At 47.6% G+C, this 21,494-nt stretch overlaps 1 protein-coding gene across 1 annotated transcript in view; it reads left to right on the plus strand.

The window, feature by feature from the left end:
- LOC138452855 (uncharacterized) overlaps positions 1 to 21,494 on the plus strand; it is a 1,928,742-nt gene that overhangs the window by 1,482,335 nt on the left and 424,913 nt on the right. The window lies entirely within an intron of this gene.

Consider the following 21,494-nt stretch of genomic DNA (forward strand, 5'->3'; position numbering starts at 1 on the left):
AAAACTCTGGAGCAACAAAGAGCAAGGTAATCCTCATTCGCAGCAGCCTGTAACAAATATGTGCATCAGAGAGACAAATAAAGAACTGGTTGGCAAACTGTGTGAGAGGATTAAGATTTTATTTACACTTTTGACTCATTGAGTCTTCGTGACAGAAACGTTTGTGTGAGAAGAGGGGTTGAGAAGCTCTGTGATATGAGAGGAAGTGTTGAGAAGATTTGTGAAATGAGAAACGGTTTGAGAAGCTGTGTGAGAAGAGAGACAGGGTTGGCAGGATGTGTGAGACAGCAGACCAGGAACAGGAGCCCTGAGGACTCAGAGAGGGCAAATCAGCTGTGTGAAACCAGAGGCAAACTTTGGGGTACCGACGACTGATAGCAAGCTGGGCACCATATACAAGCCTCTTGTTAGCAAAGTAACTGTTTCTTCGACCCAGGATACTGTGGTAACGGACAACCTTTTCTTCAAGTATCTACTGCTTCCCCAGCAAAAGCTTTGACATTCCCTTCAAAATAACGTAAGGAGAGTCAAAACCTCTTGAAACTTCATACAGTAGGGATGGTTCTGAAAATTCTGAAGGGTCAAGAGTTCTACTCCCACGCCATTATAGTCACCAAAAATAATCTACTTTACACATTTATGTCCTCAATTACTTCTAACTCTAGAAACCTTCCATATGACTTTCCATACATTTTAGAGGCCCTGCAGCTGGATGACTAGATATGCTCGTTGAATCTTCAAGATGCTTAGTAGTATTTTACAGTCCTAGAAGACCTAATGAAATTCCTGCACTTTGTGCTCCTTCCCAGTTCACTTGTTTTCAATTCGGCCAGAATGTAGATTTAAGGGTCTTTGTGAAAGTAATTTCTGTAGTTGGAGAGCATCATGGCCACGTATGTCTCTATTTCTATTGTTACCCAAACCCTCAATTTATTTGGATCCTATCTTGGGATCAGACCCTCCTGAATATCTTAAATTTGTGCAAGACACTAGAGAGTTATGACAAATCTGTGATTCTGCCAATGGAGAACACAGAGTTTATCAGGATGGTTCTGGATTGTTCACAAGGGAATGCCTTCCCTCCTCAGGACAGGATAACATTAAAATATGGCACTGGTGCCCATCCCTCAAATGGCAAAGACCACAGCATGGTGGTAATAGATGTTTCTAATACGCATGCAGTTATGTTCTTCCGCTGTTGAGATTCAAAATGAGACCGTTTAAAAGCACTTTGATCTTAACTGAGGCCTCTGAATCACAATTCAAGAGTATCTGGATTCCGTCCAGTCTGGCACGATCCATCCAATGCCAGTGTCAAAGGATCACTCTTTTGACAGGTTCCATCCTAGCCTTTGGGATGCCCAAGAAAAGCTCCAGCACATAAATATCCTCCAGCTCAAGACTATCTTTGTGGTGCTAAACTCTTTAGGTTCTCAGCTATAAGGACAGGGTGTCCAATTCCTAGCAAACATCACTACTGAAAAAATTCCGGTAAACATGTATTTCATTGTGTTGTCCTCCACGTCGGCGGATGGCGCATCGGGAGACGATGCAGGACTAGCAAGTCCATCGGGTGGCACTGCACAAGTTCTACACTTGCCCCATGCCTTCGATCTGCGGGATACCAGCAACCTGGGGGATATAGCTCAGGGGCTTCAAGTTCTATGTTGATGCTATAGGCCTCACGGATGACACACGCCTAAAAAAAACCTTGTCCAAGGCGGTGGGCCCGGCTGTAAGAGACATTGCAGGTGAGCTGCTTGACCTGGACACCGGATCCTACCGTAACCTGCATGAGAAGTTGTCTGAATATTTCGTATCCCACACAAATATAGAATATGGAAGGCATATCTTTCACACAACACATCAGGACAAAGGGGAGTCACTTGATAACTACGTCATGAGACTCTGCATCAAGCTCAAATATTGTGAATTCCACTGATATTCCAATGAGGAAGCCCTGCGGTACCAAGTCATTGCAGGCTGCGAGTAACAAGCATTCCGGAAGAAATTACTCCAAAAACAGCGCTCGCTAGAGGACATCGGCTGTAGAATCCCAGCTCAACATTCTAGTGAGCAGAAACAGACACCATCAACAAACTGACCACAGTTCTGTACCAACCAGGCAGAAGGTCGGAAGCTACCTGCTTCCGGTGCGGATACAAATACCCCCACATGGGTGAATGCCCCGCCCTGGGACAGCAATGTGCGGTGTGCGGGGGTAATGACCACTTCAGGGCCGTCTGCAAGAATGCACCAGTCCTCATGCCCGGTAGACGGAGGGCTCAGGATCAATGGAGAAGCACCAGGGTGAGGCCACCATGAAGCTGGCCGGAGGGGGAGCCCAGGGGCCAGAGGAGAGAGGAATGCGAACGCCAGAGCAGATCCACTCAAGAGGACCGCCGGGCTCCCAAGGGCTCCAGGCGCAGTGGCAGGAGAAGGTTTGTCCGCTACATAGAAATGAGATCCCCGTCGAGCAGCCACTACCCGTCAACTGGAGACGATCAGCGTAAGAAAGGTTACGTGTGGGCCCTCAACAACAGTGCAGCCCGGTACTTACGTTACATGTAAGTAACACTCCGCTGGAGTTCCTCATCGACACTGGGGCGACAGTGAACATCATCAGCGAGGAGGCCTACAACACCCTCACCCAGCCCCCAAAACTCAAAAAGCCAACAATTGACATTTACCCATATGGGTCGACCACCCTCTACCCTGCAAAGGCATGATGACAGCCTGGAGCACTTACAAGACCTACGCTGCAAAGATACCGCTACACGTCTTGAAGACTGAGGCCAACATTGGCTGCATCCTTAGCTTCAGGATGGCAGTCGACATGGGACTGGTTACACATCCTATACCAGCTGATGGCTCACAAGTACTTCGCCATCTCCGAAGACATCGTAGCAACCTTCCCAAAGCTGTTCAAAGGGCTGGGAAAACTGAAACACAGGCGGATACAACTGCACATAAATCTTGAAGTGCGTCCAGTGGGCCATCACTATCGGGGCACACCAGTAAATATACAGAGGCAAGTGGAGAAGGAACTGGATAAACTCCTACAACAACAGGTGATTGAACTAGTTACCGGGGCCCCACACCGTGGGTGTCACCCATAGTTCTGGTGCCCAAGAAGTCGCCGGATGGATCCATACCACTGTGCATGGACATGTGGAGAGCCAATGAAGACATTGAGCGTGAACGCCGCCAAGGATCACAGGCATGATCTACTTACTCCACAGGGCGAAGATGTTCTCCAAGCTGGATCTCACAAAGGGATATCACCAAATTGAAATAGCACCTGAATCACGATCCATCACCACCGTCGTGACACACCTAGGGCTGTTCCAATACAAAAGACTTAGCTTCGGCATCTCCTCGGCCGCCGAAATATTTCAAGAGGAAATCCACAAAGTCATAAGGCACGTACCCAACTGACTCAACTACTCAGACGATCTACTGGTTTTTGGCAAATCCAAGGAAGAACACGACGTGGCCCTGCATAAAGTGTACCCTGCACTGGAGGCGGCCGGACTCACCTTCAACATGGCCAAGTGCGAGTTTGGCAAAGGATCTCTTCAGTTCTTTAGGCACATCTTCTCTGAGAAGGGAATGAGGCCCGATGCGGACAAAGTAGCAGCATTAAACACGGCACAGCCCCCGCAGAAGACGACCGAACTGCGTTCCTTTCTGCGTGTGGCGAGCTACTGTTCTAGATACCTCAAGGACTATGTTACGGTAAGCAATCCCCTTCGTCAGCTCACCCGCAAGGACCAGCCGTTTGAATGGTGAAGGGACTGCCAAAGCGCATTTGAAACAATCCGCAAAAACATAGCTCGAGTCGAAGACATGACGTACTTTGACACCCAAAGAGAGACTGAGGTAATCGTGGACGCTAGCCCGGTGGGGCTGGGAGTGATCTTGACGCAGAAGGACCCTGCCAATCGGTCCAACACATTCATCGTTGCCTATGCCAGCAGGAGCCTCACAGCCACAGAACAGGCATATTCTCAGGCAGAAATAGAGAGTTTGGCCGTGGTGTAGGCCTGCGAATACTTCCACCTGTTCCTATACGGGAAAGCATTCACAGTCATAACGGACCACCAGGCTCTCCTCACATTATATGGAGACCCAAAGGCCAGAATGCCCCTCAGGATCGCCAGATGGGGTCTACGCCTGCAAGACTACAAGTTTGACATCCAACACCACCCGGGCAAGAAAGACAACCTGGCAGACTACCTGTCCCGACACCCGACAGGCCCGGCGCTCACAGGACCCTCGATTGCAGATGCGTACATTAACTATGTGGTGCACCACCTTCAGCCGCTCCCTGTGGACTGGGCTGAACCAGCGGCCACATCAGAGCAGTACAGGGCGCTCAGCATCGTTGCACAGTGCATACAAGCAGAAAGGCACTCGTTTTTCAAACATCAGTCCAGAAACGAGGCCAAGGCCGTGAGAGATGACATCCGGTGTCTAGACCTAGTGAAGGACGAGTTGTCCGTCATTGATGACCATATAGTTCTCAAAGGCTGCAAAGTGGTTGTCCCAGAGGCCCGCAGAGAGAAGACCATCAGGCTGGCACATGAAGGCCGCCGGGGGATGGTGTCAACAAAACACCTTCTCCGTCAAAAGGTGTGGTTCCCCAGGATGGACGCGAAGGTTGAGGAGTTAATAGGGGGATGCCCCAACTGTGCGCAGGTGGCCCCACCTCCACACCCAAACCCATTACAAATGTCTCCGTTCCCTAAACATGTCTGGGATGAGCTGGCTGTGGACTTCTTTGGCCCTCTCCAAAATGGCAACTACGTTCTCATGCTGATAGATGAGCATTCACGATTCCTGGAAGCTCAACTAGTGGATAGCACATCAGCCACCTGCGTCATCCCGGCACTGGACTGCATGCTCACTGCATATGGAATCCAACGAGTTATCAAATCAGACAATGGTCCACCATTCTTTAGCCAGGACTTTCAAAACTTTGCAAAGTACATGGGGTTCCAGCACCGGAAGGTGACCCCGCGATGGCCGCTATCAAAAAATGCAAAAGACTCTAAAAAAGGGAAGCAGTGGGACATCCTTGCCAAAGGCAGTCAGGAATGGGGGAAACCATTGAAGCTCCTGCCAGCTTCTCCCCCTTGGTTCCTCTCAATGGTGGTTGCTCCGAATACCACTGTACATGCTGAGGCTGCCCCTGGAGGGGAACTCCTACTGGGCAGAGCATGACTTCTCCAGTGACAGCCTCGGGTGGGCACGTGAACATTTAGTGTGATGTGATTGGAGAAGCCTACAGGAACAACCTGATGGTGACGGCTGCTAATTCAAAGCTAATTCTTCCCACCGTACAGCCTCATTAGTTTGAGTAAACAATGGTAGAAGGAGGAGGCTACACATGGGGGTGTTATGGCATCTTATCATTTCTTTTACAGGGGTTAGACTTTTGCTACCTTATTGACCACGGTTATAATAGCATGTTTCTTATTTAAATTAATGTATCAATAGTACCATGATTATGGACCCAGTGGGCCATGCACAGCACCTTAAGCATTATGAATCAATGTACCAGTGCAGGCTGGCTGTAACACAAGATTTTGTTCCCAGTTGTGAACTCTGAACAGTAATTTCACTTCTGTGTTCTGTATCCTCGTAATCTAACAAACAAAATAAATGGCTTACACCTGTACATCGAGTTAAGGAAATGTGGGCGAAATAAAGTCCATGTCATCAGCGGGCCAGAGAGGATATTAATGTATGTAATTTTAGCGACTTAAAATACTGCTCCTTCCATCTCAAAATACTGCTACTTCTGGACCTGTGTATAAATAACGAGGAAGCTGCTTTTTTGCCTTGATCTATGTGGTTAGTGATCAGGTTCTCTGCTAAGATAGCTCCTTGCCATCTGAGTAGGCCGGGAGGGATGCCTTCCCTAGTTTTATGGCCACCACAATCAGCAGTGGCCAGCACTGAAGGCTTTGTTACTGCTGGCTGACTGAGCATTTGCCTTATACGGTAAATGGCCAGTTCAACTGGTTTGCCCCTGGATGCGTGTGTTGCTGTAACAATTGAAACAATATTATCAGGAGAGATCAAAAGAAAATAACTTCTTGTTAATTTTTCTGTTGGTGGAAACAGGAGCCCGTGACTTCGCATGAAAATCAAAGATAGCTGCATTAATTATAAAAATTAAGAAATTATGCATTGCCCGATTCTCTAGCTTTCTTATTCAGGTGCTTTTGTGGTTGACAAAATAAATCCTACTATAATCCCTGAAAAGACCCATTAATTGTGATGCACAGTGCGTTTGATCAATGACCAGCCATTCCCAATGCAGTGTATGTCCCTTTTCTATAATTGCTACTCTCAATAAAATATATAGGACACAGACACATCATCCAGCCAGAACCTACACTACTGTCTCAGTCTGTGCCTTTCTTGATCATTCTCTCTCATTCACGCTCTCTACACCTTATTACTCTGTTTGCATCCCCCTTTTCATCTCCTCCTTCTTCTTCAGTTTCATCTTCCTTTCTTTACCTATGTGTCTTTGTGTCTTCCTGTCTTCATACCGCCTTGCCTAGCCTCTTACTGCAGATCTTCATTCTCTCTGTCTCTCTTTCTCTTTGTCCTGTCTTTCAGTCTGTGTATTTATGTGTGTGTGTTTTGTGTGTGTTTTTGTGGGGTGGAGGCTGGGAATGGAATTCCAAACACTTAAACCTGCTCAAAAAAATAACAGATGCACTTAGGAGAATACCGCTCCAACGGGGAATTTCTTTCTTCAGAGGCCTTATACTCAATTAGCACCTGAGATGGGATGAGCAGCCAATGCTTAGAATCTGGGTGCAATTACATGATGTAAGACAGTGTTACGAGCAAGCTGTTCAATGTTCTGGCTCACACAACCCTCACTTCCTACATTTGCTGCTCCCCATTGTTAGGGGTTGTTAGGCAGAATCCTGTGCAGTTCCCTTAGGGAGCACTACAGAAGATTAAGACTACAGGTATGAGCAAGAAAAATCCCTTTTGTTATCAGTCCGTACCACAAAGATTTAGTTGGTAGCTGTGGCTAAGCAGTCCGATTTATCTCAAGAGGGAGATGAGCAGTATTCAGGGTTTACACAATAGGTATTATAGCACTATGGCACAAGGAAACACTGACCAAAGCTTTGTATCAAAAAGAGAATATATAGATTTATTTTATACACATCTAGTTCAACACATCAATCACAGTTGATAAAGCAAGTTAAGTTTAGTCAAGGAAAGTATATACAACTCCCTAGTCAATTGTAGACAAGTTTGCGGTAGAGTGAAAACTGAGCAAAACGGCACAGTGAAAACCAACTACAAATGGCACTCTGAGGGAAAGCACAAGTTAAACCGAAATATCTTCAGACACCCCCTAGCAACACTTCCCTGAAGTTTGGGAACAAGTAATGCACAGTAATACTTCAGCAGAAAGATAAGTAATTGAAAACTGAGCAAAGTTCACAAGTTACAACAGTAGGAAGGAAGAGGTGTTTAGAAGATTCAGGTGTATCAACACATTTCTCATTGAGAATCAATCTAGTGAGAGCAGATCTAACAAATCAACCAGAGTCAATAGGCCTGAGCCAGAGTCAGTGGTTCAGGACCAAGAGCTTAGGAGCAAAAATGTTCTTGTAGCTGCAGTCAAGTCTTTGGTTAACGAATATTGAAAAGGTAGTTGCAGGGGGGGCGCTGTTGCGCGTGAGCGAAAATGGCCGCTCGTGTGTGAGCTCTGGCGTGGTCGAGAGCCTAAATGCCGTATTAAACAGCAATAACATCACGGTTCTTCATGAAAATAGCTGCGGGCGTGTAGCAGCACACCCAGAACCATTTGGCTGAGTTTTGAGGCGAGAGCTATCGGGCAGCTGTAGTGGCGCCGATATTAAACTTCCCCGTGTGGTGAGGCCGAGGTGCGGCGCGGGCTGCAGGGAGGTAACCCTGAGGCCGAACAACGTCTACGGCGGCTTGCCTGAGGGAACGACTGCAAGGGGGCTGTGTCGCCGGCGGACATCGGGCGCAGCGCCCCCCCCCCTGGACTCTGCGTCTGTTCTGCTGCCCGACGGCTGGGCACTCGGGACTGCGGCGCGGCTGTGGGACACTGGTGTGCGCCCGGCGGGTCCCCTGTGGTCCTCGGGCAGTGTCGCGACCGTTGGGAGTGGGGCCCCGAGACTAGAGGAGGCATCCGCTCGGGGGGATTGCTGCGGCCGCTCCGGGGGCCCGTCGTGCGCCTGCGTGCCCTCCCGGGCTGCTGCTACTACAACGTGTTCGAGGATCGGGGCGGGTGAACGGTGCTTGCTCTCAACAAGGTAGGCCTGCACGCACAGCCCACTGGGCCCCACAGTGTCTGACATACATAAAACAAATATCAAGTGGCCCTGCGGCAGGCCCTTTGTGGGACTCGGTGGAGGAGAGCGGGAGGCTACATCAACCCCGCGGGCCGAATCTAACACCCCCCTTCTCCTCATCAGACAATGCTCACTGGGGCAACAAGAAATAACACCAATAATCGGATCGGGAGCCCCCCTCCCAGGAGGTGCATCTGCACACTGATCTGAGCTCCTCACGAGTGGAAGCCCCGGGGCCGTTGGAATTAACCATAATAAACTGAGGGTAGTTGTGCAGGTGTGCGAACACTAAGTGGCAAGACACAGCGCCTGTGCATGCCGGACAATACCGCAAGCTTATAACGGCTTGCCAACCAGGCGCCCACTCAACCACACCCTTGCCGAAAGACATAATCTGCTGACTTCACCATTTCGCGGGGACCTCCTATTTAAAAGGGTAAAGCTACTGCCAACAGTCTCATTCACCCTGGATAGTCTGACCTTTCGCTGGTGAATTGAGCCAGCGCTAGAAACGACGCTGGGCCCTTTCTGACCAGTGCGAACTCCCCCACACTTTCTGAGTGCGAAGATCTCGCCTGAGGACACCCAGAAGGGCTAGCCCCCCTCCGGGGCTCATTTCAACTATGAGTAGGCATGGGGACAGGAGGATGCCCAAGAGCTTTGGCCCCAAGAAGGGAAAGGGGGCTATTGACAGATACACAACAGCAATGAATAAAGAAACTGTTCGCACACAGACAGAGGGATCATCCCCCACCGGAACAAATGGCCTCTCCATTTCCAATGATGGACCCCCAGGCTGTCTTTCAGGCCATGCAACAGGGCTTCTCCTCTCTCAATGAAAAGCTGGATGGAATTACAGCAAATGTTGCCACCATCAAATATCAACTAGATAAAACGACATCCAGAATAACGGAAGCAGAGACGAGAATATCAGGGACGGAGGACGCACTTGAAAATCTGAAGACCACAGTGTCCACGATGGCAATCGAACTGGGAACGGTTAAAGCTAAATGCGAAGATTTAGAGGCCAGATCCCGGCGGAACAACATACGCATAGTGGGGGTCCCAGAGGAGGCAATCAAAGGATCAATGGAAAAGGCAGTGGAAGATCTCATACGTGATCTTCTGGGGCACCCCGGGTGGTCGGCGATGTTTATAGTAGAGCGAGCGCACAGGTCACTTGCCCCTAAGCCAAAACCTGGTGCATACCCTAGACCTATAATCGCGCGCCTGATAAACTATCGAGACAGAGACCTAATTTTGAAAACAGCCAGGGGGAAGAAAGAGCTCAGATGGGAAGCCAACATCATTCACATTTTCCCAGATTTCACATTAACGGTACAGCAAGAGAGTAAGCAGTTTATGGGGGTAGAAAAATTACTCCGGGAACGTCAGGTGCAGTATGCAATGCTGTACCCGGCGAGGTTAAAAATCCACTACCAGAATAAAATATATTTTTTTACGTTCCCGGAGGAGACCGCAAACTTTGTCGAGACTCACATTGCTGTTCCAACCACCCAGCATACGAACGAGACAGACTCCTGATCTCAGTGGTCATATGATAGCAATCAACCGAATAACGCAGTGTAAACTTATGAAACATAAGCTCCCACACTGGGAGTCATATATGTGGGTAATTATATCTTGTACTGTTAAATATGTTATTCATAAATGTCCCCGCATGTGTTGTCATTAGTGAGAGTAATACGAAGAACCTGGAATATTAGAACAAATTGGAAAAGGCATGGGCACTTGATCTCGCCACAGTTCCCCCTGTAGCAGGTGCACATGAAGTTGTTGGGGGAGGGAGGGAGGGAGGGAGCATGAAGATCATAGTTGAAGTTTGGGGAACTATGAGGGAGGGGGGAGGGGTTGGAACCGAGCTGTTGGGGTTTAGTTTAAGATTGGGAGAATTAAAAACAAAAAGCACGAAGGTACAAAGCACTATGCCTACTGAGCACACACAGCAGACACACCATAATGCACGAAATTGCTCCTACACCATAGATAATGGCTAAACAAGTTGCAGAAAATGTACATATACTGAGCTGGAATGTCCGCGGACTGGGTGCCCGAGTCAAGAAAAGAAAGATTTTTGCCTACATTAACAGACAGAACCCGAAAATCATTTTCTTACAGGAAACACATATAGGGCCTCACTTTCAGGGTCAGCTGATCCCGAAACGGGGGAACAGACCAGTACTATACTAAATACTCCAAAAGGGCTAGAGGGGTAGCGATCCTTATTCATAAACCCTCCCATTTTCTTGCGTTGCCTCTGAATCTGACCCCGATGGACGATATGTACTACTCCATGGTACCCTATATGACAAAGAAGTTGTCCTGCTCAATGTATACGGCCCGAACACTGATAATGCAGAGTTTTATAATGTATTATTTGGGAAACTGGCGTACTACCCTAGGGCCAGTGTCATAATCGGGGGAGATTTTAACACGATCCTCGATACGCACCTGACCTCAACACAGGTGAAGATATTGTCGAAAGCGGCACAAGCCATACTTACCCACATGGCAGACCTAAATATTAAGGATGCTTGGAGGGTTTTAAATCCTACAAAAAGGGGAATACACCTTCTACTCGACAGTGCATGACATGCACTCGAGGATAGACTTGTGGCTAGTTGATGACACTGTGATGACATGGTATGAGAGCACGCATATTTACCCCAGAACATATTCAGACCACTCACCTATACAGCTGACACTCCGCATACCAGGTTCCAAGTTCAACAGACCCCCTTGGAAATTTAAACCTGCGGCCCTACAGGACTTGGTGTACAAAACCGCTTTGACAAAACATATACAGGAATACTTTGACATAAATGAGAACTCAGTCTCCAGTCAAGTTATATTATGGCAGGCATTTAAAGTTTGTATAAGGGGAAATTCAATATCTACAGAAAGTGGGGTCCTCAAAGATATCCGAGGTAGACTAATGCGTCTAGAAGCACAAATATCCTCCCTTTAATCCCTGTACGCGCGCACCACATCCTCACAACTAAGCTCTGAGATTAAACTTAAATTGGAGGAATACAAAGAGGCGGCAGACCAGGAGATCAGATACTTTGATAATCCAGTCGCAGCGCGCAGGTATGGAGAAAGTGAGCGTCCAGGAAGATTACTGGCCAGAACGGTAAGGGCTGAGAGAGGCTACACCGCGATACCATGCATAAAATTATCCGACAGCACAGTCACCACTGACAGTGATAAAGTGTTGGAGGCGTTTTATGACTACTACAAGGCATTATATTCCCCTCAAAGCATTGTCACTGATGAGGAGATTAATGAATATCTTTCCCAAATACCAACAACACTATTGGCAGACGCCACCAGAGAATCGCTTGAGAGCCCAATTACCGAGTCAGAGATAGCTGAGGCTATAAAGGCCTTGCCCAATGGGACAAGGAATTCAGCCACCTTTTGGTTCCAAGACTACAAGCTGTCTGGCTAGAGGCCCTGAATAAGGGGGAACTGCCAAAAACCACTAGGGAGGCAGTGATTACACTTTTGTTTAAACCGGGAAAACCGCCTCAGGACTGTGGCTCGTATAGGCCATTGTCTTTAATTAACACAGATGCGAAGATTTTCACAAAAATACTTGCAACATGACTTACACCAATCATGCCCTATATGGTCCATGAAGACCAGGCTGGGTTCGTCACGGGCAGGTCTACGGCCCTCAATATACGGAAATGTTACAACATACTAGCCAAAATAGCTCCCGGAACCAGTGGAATAGCCGTGTCTCTTGATATTCATAAGGAATTCTATACAGTCTACTGGCCCTTTCTGTTCGGGGTAATGAGAAATTACGGATTCGGCCCTTATATTATGAAATGGATACAAGTGGTATATTCTCTCCCATATGCCAAAATAAGAGTTAATGGTGTCATGTCACAGATTCTTGAACTATTGGGCGTTACTAGACAGGGATGCCCACTGTCACCGCTGCTGTTTGCTCTGGTGATAGAGCCCCTAGCAGATATACTACGGTCACGTTATAGTTCATTTGGGCTAAGGTTAGAGGGTAAACTCCATATTATAACCCTTTATGCGGACGATATATTGCTCTATCTACGTGATCCTGATCGCACGCTAGGCAAGGTTCTGGCTGAAGTAAAAAAATTCGGTGAGTACTCCGGTCTTAGACTTAATCGTACCAAGTCAGAGATTTTTCCACTAACAAACACCACATTAGCACCTCAGGATTGTCAGGGCCTCATCTGGAGTCCGACGCATATTAAATATTTGGGGGCATATATAGCTAGAACGGCCCAGTTGTCCCGCGCTCTGAACTATACTGTTCTGGTTGACTCCCTATGTGCCAAGATGAAACGCTGGAATGCTCTACCAATCTCAATGATGGGCAGGATAGCCCTAGTTAAAATGGTAATCTTGTCGAAGCTATTCTATCTGTTTAGTACAGTTCCGGTCTGGCCGGGTCGAACCCTATTCACCAAAATGAATAGTGCATGCGTCTCATTTGTGTGGGCGGGACATCCTAGGTTGAGTTGGAAAGTGTTGACAAACACATATACAAGGGGGGGCCTGATGGCACCTGACTTAGAGCTCTACTATTTATCAGCACAGGCTCACTACGTGGCACATTGGGCCACTATTTTCCTCAATCCTGGAATCCCCCCGCCCAACATAAATGAACGAGAGGCAAATGCAGCACTACATATGATGACTAAATCGCCCCACACACACCACAACTCCATAGATCCTACAAAGGTTACGGTCACGGCTTGGGCCAAACTTGCAGGTATATACGGAAAGGACTCCCTATATCACCCGAGTATGCCAATATGGGGAGACCCTCAATCACCATTCACACTTGACGGAGAGGTGGCTCTGCTCTGGAGCTCCAAAGGTATCTCCCAATGGGGACGGCTTTTTCCTAAGAAGACATTTGTAGACTGGGAAGATATTCGAGACATAGTGGGGAATACCAATAAGCATAAAACACAATACATGTGGGTAAAAGCCTGGGTTCAGCGGATATTCCCTTCCTTCCCCACTGAGCCGGTGATAAATATGGGACTGGGCTATATGTTCACAGGTGGGATACAGAAAATCACAGCTGCAGCACTATACAAAGTAATAATGCAAACGTGCCCAATGGGGAAAGACTTGGCCAGGGACAAGTGGGAACGTGATCTGGGGCAGCCGATAGAGGATCATGAGTGGACCCAGATCTGTGAGTTAACTAAACAAATGTCATGTAATGCCAGATATAGGCTTATACACTACAAAATAGTACATCGAACACATTACACTCCTAAAAGGCTTAAACAAATCTATCCCACCTTATCTGGAGTGTGCCCGAGATGTAAGGCTGAAGATGCGAATATATATCATATGCTCTGGGCATGTATTAAGTTGGACAGCTACTGGGCAGAGGTGCGGTCAGCCCTGGATGAAATGGCAGACCTACCTGTGCAATGGACTCCACGATTATGTTTGCTGGGCGCAACTGGGGTAATGGATCCAATCTGGCGGAAGTTGTTAAATATAAGTTTATTGATTGCGAAAAGAGCGATTCTAATGAAGTGGAAAAATCCACACCCTCCTACTAAAGAAGACTGGCATAATGATATGCTATGGACCAATGGCACAGAAGAACTGTATATAGGCTTGGTGTCTCCAACATCTAAACCCAGGAACATTTGGGTCAGGTATAAACAATATTTAGCAGATAAATCAGTACTCGAGAACTCCGGTGCTGAAGAGGATTGACCTGTGTTCAACATATACTTGAAATGTTTCTGCATAATTCTGTATGTGCTTACCTCGTGCATCAATAAATAAAGTGTTTAAAAAAAAAAAGAAAAGTTAGATGCAAGGTGAAAGACAATATTAGATGAAAGGACAGCCAACCCAACAAGTAGATAAAGGATTTAAAACACCTTTAGGGCTACCACGTAGAAAGGGAGGCCTGGCGGAACAAAGTACCTTTGAATGAAGAAGTGGCTCCTGTGGTGGCGGTTGTTCCCGGTAGTTCCTGCAGTTCGGGGGATCCAGCAGAGGAATAGAGACTCTCGTCGTGGAGGAAGGTTCGAGTTACTGCACTACCCAGGGATGAAACCAGTCGCGGTGCTGCCCAACGAAAAAAAGGTATGCTCCTTTAAATCGTGGTTCGGGTGGATGGCTGCCTGGCTATCCGGGCTCCAAGTGCTGGGCACTGGCGATTCGACCAAGGCAGGTCTGAGGCAGCGATTGATGAACTGGTTGGTCCCACCAGCTCAAGGGAAGAAGGCTCTTGTGAAGAAGATCTCTCGTCGTGTGGAAGAAAAGTGGTGTGACGCTGCAGCAGGGCTTCACCAGTGGTGCAGGTGCTGAAGATGTCCGTGGCTTCTCTCCTCTTCGGTTCCGTAGTTCCAGTGGTGACGTCTTGCTCTTCCAGTCCTCAGGACCCTGCTTCAATGCAAAAAGAACTCCATTCATACAGCCTAGCTGTCACTCACACAGTGGAGTGGTCATCTTGGTGGGAGACCTTCCAGCCTATCAGCATAGAGTGCGACATGGGTTGCGGAGGCAACCCAGTCCAGGGGGCCTACTCCCACTCCCACACAATGGACCCACCCCAGACTCAATGGCGCCGAAAGGAGGGCTTCTTGGCAGAAGCCCGCCAAAAGGACGAACAAAGGATCCCCGACCTGGGTTAGGGGTTTAGAGTAAGACACGAGAAAGAATTTATATTAAAGTTCTGGCAAATAAAACCTACCGGAGTAAAGTTAATAATAAAATAAACCGGCGGTATGTTAGAGGCTGTCAGAAAAAGTAGCCTCGAACAATGGGAAAATCCCATAGGAAAATATTCGCGGTCGAATATTTATGGTAGTAACCACTGCCACCAGCCAGAAACTTTAGAGAGAGGGACTTTACGGTACCCCCTCGAAAATGAACCTAAGAGAAAACTATCAACCCTTTCCAGTACCTCCATAGTAAGATGGGTTGTACTGGTTAAGTTCATAAGAATTGACTAGTAAAGTCAATGGGGACTTTACATACCCTGAGAGACAGTAGTCAGTCCCAGGGTATGGAGTCTATGTTTGGGGGTCACTACGACACCCCTGTGTCACTGCACTGAGGGTGCTGTGTAACACATGTGAATAAAGATGGTTCCTATGGGGGAGAGAAAATTCCATAGGAATTAAACACAAAAATAGCATAGAACACACATAGCAAAAATGCCTAAGAGTGGGAAAAAAAGAGCCTCACTCTTAGCAGGTAAAAAGAAACAAACCCTTCAAATCCAGTTAAGCTGCTGGGGAGCTCTATAGGTAATGGAAATTAGCCATAGAATGAGAATTCTCCCTAACACTCGCCTCCCCCCCCCAGACTAAGAGACAGGAGGATCTAATCCACTCCTGGATAAGTCTCTTACCTCTAGTCGGTTATAAACATCCTAGAGAGACCATCAGCATTTTGGTGGTGACATCCTGACCTGTGCTCAATGGTAAAATCAAACCCTTGGAGGCAGATTGACCATTTTAGCAGTTTTGGGTTTTCCCCTTTCATTTGCATTAACCACCTCAAGGGTTGGTGGTCTGTTTGAATGATGAAAGTAGATCCATACAAGTATGGTCTAAACTTCTTCAAAGCCCACACAATGGCAAAACATTCTCTCTCAATTGTTGCCCACCTTGTTTCAGGTTCCTTCATTCTTCTACTGATGAAGCAAATGGGGTGCTCCCTACCTTTCTCATCCAGTTGACTGAGTACTGCACCTATACCTATATTGGAAGCATCTGTTTGTACAATGAAGGGTTGGTGGTAGTCAGGAGCGCTGAGAACTGGAGCTTGACAAAGGGCTTTCTTCAGGCTTTCAAAGGCCTGATTGCACTCCTCATTCCATTTGATCTTTTTAGGGAACATAGGAGAGGAGTTTACATTCAGTGGAGAAGCTGTGGACCCAAGTTCTCAATGAAATTCCTGTAATACACAGTGAGGACTAGGAAGGCTCTCACCTGGGTTTGAGTAGAAGGGGTTGTCCAATTTTGCGCAGCTTCAGTCTTGCTGAGCAAAGGCCTTATTTCACCACCTCTTACCTCATGCCCAAGGTAGACCACTTTACTCTGACCAAGCTGGCATTTACTTGCCTTTATGGTCAGATGGGCCTGTTCAAGAGCCTGCAAAACATATCCTAGTTGGTCAACATGTTCTTTCCAAGTAGGGCTGAACACTGCAATGTCATCCAAGTATGCCATGCAGAAGTCCTCCATCCCATTCGGAACATGATTAACCATCCTTTGGAATGTAGCAGGTGCATTCTTTAGTCCAAAGGGCATAACCTTAAACTGGTATAGGCCAACTGGGGTGGAGAATGCAGTTTTCTCCTTGGCATGGTCAGTCAGGGCTATTTGCCAATAGCCTGACATGAGATCAAATGTGCTGAGGATCTTGGCTGACCCAAGTCTATCCACCAGCTCATCTCTCCTTGGCAAAGGATGGGCATCAGTCTTATGGACTGCATTTAGAGCTCTATAGTCCACACAGAATCTCAACTCCTTGGATCCTGCCTTTGGTACTAACACAACTGGGCTAGGCCATGGACTAGTAGAGAGCTCTATTACCACGAGATCAAGCATCTTGTTGACCTCTCTTTTGATGTGGGTTCTTACAATTTCTGACATCCTGTAGCCCCTGCTTTTGACAGGTAAACAGTCACCAGTTTGGATATCATGTTGGCCCCAAGGGGTCAATGTAACGCTCACCTGGTTCCCACGGGGGCGCTGGTCTAGTCTGGATTGCTGTGGCCTCTTCTAGCGTGATGCGCAGGACCAAGAACACCGATTGGACAGGACCTCCAAATCGTGCTTGCCTGGCCCGTAGGAATATCCTTCTGCAGATGAGAAAGGGGATTAACAGTCTGCAGAATAGTGTGCTAGCTCCCCCCTTTCCCCCTTCCCCCTTCGTTCCTCTCTAACTTCCTCCAAACCCCAGCTTAAGCTCACCTTATGGTTTGGAAGGATGAACTCTCCATCCTGCTTCTGGTGCAGGGGCGCGTGTTCGTCCAGTTACTTCACTGGTTTTCAGAATGGCGCTGGCAAAATCCACTTGACTTTCCTGAGCGATGCGCCGTAAGTATGAAAGTTCAAAGTTCAAGTGAGGCCCCCTTTATGTTGTCTTTCTAACCTGTGATCTGTCCTTTATTTCAGGTGCAGAATGAAGGCGATGCGTCGAGGGGTTAAACTGCCGAGGTGAGTAGTGATGAGGGTGATCCCTCTAAATGTCCTTATCATTCCCCAGAAATGTCTCTTGTCCTTTCCCCATAGGGGCCGGGGTATGGTACCTGCCAACGGGGCGGCGCCGACCCAAAATGTGGAAGAAAAGCCGGTAAGTATTATGGCTGTTAATCAGGCTTTCCTTCTGTGTTCCTTCTGCTCACCTTTTGTTTCTTCCTCTCTCCCCTAGGTGCAGAGATATGGCGTCCGATGCTGACAGCCGCGATGGAGCCGGGAGATGTCTCGAGGACAGGTGAGTGAAGCGTGGCGCTGCAGCGAGCAACGCGATGCTTTTAAATAGAAGTCTTTCTTCAGGGATGCTGGCAAGAAGATTCCGGATGCAGGTAAGAAGTTTGAAATAGTCCTTGGTTTTCACCTTTCTCTTCTCAGGACCATGTGATTTCCTGTGCTGTTGCTGAGAAGGCTAGGTGTAAAGGCTTCCCATGAACAGCCAGCCTTTTGAAGTCTCAGCTAACTCAGGTTCCTGTTTAGCTTCAGAAATATAGGTCTCCTGTCAGAATTTAGATTGCTAGCACCGGTCAGTGTCAAGCACCGGTATTGCACCCATTTTCGACAGCTGCCTTACCAGTAAGCAATCCTCAAAATATACTTTGTTCAAATATGGATGCACTTCTGTGTCCTCAGATTCATGTAGATTCTTGCGGGAGAATGATGTTGACCCCCCAACAAGGAGGTGGGATCTTTTTAATTGTTTTGTGAGCCATGATTTTAGCAATTTTTGACATCAAGAAATGAATTCCCAACAGCTCTGGGCTGCTTTTGGCAATCAGTATTGCTATTCCCAAATGGTTTCAGGCTACTGTGTGTGTAGCCCAATGGTGGTTTTAGGCAGTGACCTCCTGTGGTCACTAATAAAGGCAAAAGTGGGTGGCAGCCTATTCTTCAGATTTTTACTGTGCATTTTGGATGACTTCTGGCAAGCAGCATGCTTTCCGGTGGCCCTTCTGCTGTTTCTGCTACCAGTGATGCACAATGATGTTGCAGGGCTTGGATGAGTGGGTTGAAACATCCCAAAAGCCCCCCTCTTTTGATGGCGTTGATTTTCCATCAATGGAACTCGCAAGACTGGGATGTCGCCTCATCTTCTTCTGATTCCACAGATGGCAAAGTTCAGCATCTTTTCCTCCATCAGGGTGGATCAATCGGTTCTCCTCGCCGGTCCTGATGGGAGTATTGGCGGTACTCCGAGCCCCTCGGATCTTTGCTCCTGGTCCCCGGGTCGTCCTCCTTGGGCAGTCTCCATGGTTTCATCTCTCCTAGGATGACAAAGCAAAAGCGGCAGAAACATATTCGTAGACATTTCCCCACCACTATTAATGTAGTGGGGTGAACATATACATTTTTTTAATCAGGAGACATTTGCATTCTTATTATGGTATTTCATACTTTAATCAGGAGGCATTTGCATTCTTATCATTGTATTTTATCGACTATGTGTGGGATATCTGGAGCGGTCCCTTCTGGGAATGCAATGGACTCCTCCAGTTGCTGCAGAGTGTGCCTGGGATGGCAACACTTTAGCTGATTAATATGGGCCCACTTGTCTTCCCCTTCCGCCAAACTGCCTTTGGGGATGCAGATCTTGTAGGCGACTGGTGAGATCTTGTCTACAATTTCAAAAGGTCCCTTCCAGGTAGGCAGAAATTTCCCCCGTTTGGCCTGGTTCCTTTGGAAATTGTATAGATAGACCCGGTGTCCTACATTGTATTCTTTCCTAGTAGTCTTCAAGTCATAGTGGGTCTTCATGCTATCGGCTGATCTCTCTAAATTTTCAACTCATTAGTTGTGGAGGCATTGATCAGTGTCTGCTCTTGGGTCCTGTAAAGCAAATGCTGGGGAAGCACCATTCTGCATCCAGTCATCAACTCAAACAGTGACATTTTAGTTGCCGATGAAGCGGTAGATCTGATGGCCATTAGGACAAGAGGTAATCGAATATCCCAACTTGGCCCAGAATCTGCCACAAACTTTTTTAAGATGCTCACAATGGTTCGGTTGTAACGTTCTACTGCCCCAGAAGAAGCTGGCCGGTAAGCAATGTGTAGCTTCCTTTTAACCCCCAGTATCTCCCACATCTTAGTCATTACTTCGCTGTTGAAATGGTTACCTCTGTCTGACTCAATCCTTTGGGGTAGTCCAAAACACGAAAAGATGTGGTTGATCATCAGGGCAGCTGCTGTTTCTGCCTTGCAGTTTGGGGCCGGGAGACATTCCACCCATTTAGTAAATAAGCATGTCACAGTCAACATGTACTTATTTCCACTAGAGGAGCGAATCATGGGGCCTATGAAGTCGACTTGCAAATCTGACCATGGCAGTGTCATCCCCCTCTTTCGGAGAGGCGCACGGTGTGTGAGGGATGTTGGCTGAAATTGTGCACACACAAGACACCCCTTCAAGTATTGGTCGAGGTCCTGCCCCATATGTGGCCAGTATGCAACCTCTCAAGTGTTGTATGAAACCCCCTATGACCGGCTGTGGCCGCATCATGGGCGTGACTTAACATCAGGCTTTGGAATAAGGTAGGAACCACCCACTGATCATGGCCAGCTTGGGATTTCCTTACCAACAAACCGTCTTGGATTCGGAACATTTTTGGACATTTCTTCAACACTCTAAGGTCCTCTTTCTCAATGGAATCGGTATCCGTCAGGGGAAAGTTCTCAGGGTCCTCAATGTGTTGGTAAAACTTACCAATTATTGGATCCCCCTTCTGAGCTGTAATCAAATCAGCATCAGGGGTCTCCTTACTCCATTGTGCTGTTACCGATTACTGGATCCTTAGATTAGGTTCAATGGATCTTTATCCAACACCTGATTAAATAGGTTTGGAGTTCTTACCTGAGCAGACTGACCTTTTAAATGGGAAGCAAATGTTGAACTCAAGAATCTCCCCGACCAACACGCCACCCTCTTACCCGGTAGGAAAACCCAGAGCGAGAGGTACGCGCCAGTCAGGGAAACCCTCTGGGGAAGAAAACCCTGGTCGAGCGCGGGATCCGAAGATTGGAGTGTGGCTCGCAGGCTGATGTCGCCAATACAACGTGGCGTTGAGTGTGGGATGACTTCTTCTGGAGAGGGAAGAAATAAGAAGCAAAGTGATGAATAGCAGAAGTACAGAAAGGGAAATGGAAAACAGGTAAGAGACTAATTCCCCTAACCTCTTAACCAGCGGGATTGGAAATACCAGGAGAGAAGCCGAGAATACGGGATACAGAGAGGGCGACTGGAAGACAAGTCTGTCAGAAGGAAGTAAAGGTGAGTAAGCCCGTAGAATCAAAATCCCACAAATACTCGAAGAAAGGTTCAGAAAGGGACTTGGACGGGAGTTTTAATATTACCCGGAAGACAGTAGCTCGAGAACTCAAAGGCGGCGTTTCAGTATGAGACGCAAGATGAATCCGGGGGGTTTGTGTGTACAAAGAATGCTGAGTAGAGAATCTGGAAAGTTAAGAGAAGAGGGGTTAGTAATAGTCAGAGGTAAGAGGTTTCTTCTAAGGATTGGAATTGCCTAGTTGCGAACTCAGGGAGCATCCGCTAGAACAGTAGCGACGCGAAGAGCTGGAAGTCTCTGTGTCCTATGAGGAGTCACGTGAGCGGTACGCCGTACCTCTGGCGAACGTGAGAGGACTGGAACGGTGATTGCAGAACCATTCGCACTGCGATCCGCCATCTTGAAGGTACCACTCTGAATGGAGCCACAGAGCCGGCTTTTGGACCAAAGAGACCAGCGCTTCGTGAGTATAACAGTATGCCCCCTTCTCCTGGGAGGCGACCCCGGCTTCCCAGGATGTAACCTAAAGAAACGTCGGACCAGTCGGGGAGCATGAACTCCTGAGGCTGGCTCCCAAGTTCT

The sequence above is a fragment of the Ambystoma mexicanum genome, chromosome 4p, assembly GCF_040938575.1.
Source record: "Ambystoma mexicanum isolate Mex_15411 chromosome 4p, UKY_AmexF1_1, whole genome shotgun sequence".
In the NCBI taxonomy this organism is placed as follows: domain Eukaryota; kingdom Metazoa; phylum Chordata; class Amphibia; order Caudata; family Ambystomatidae; genus Ambystoma; species Ambystoma mexicanum.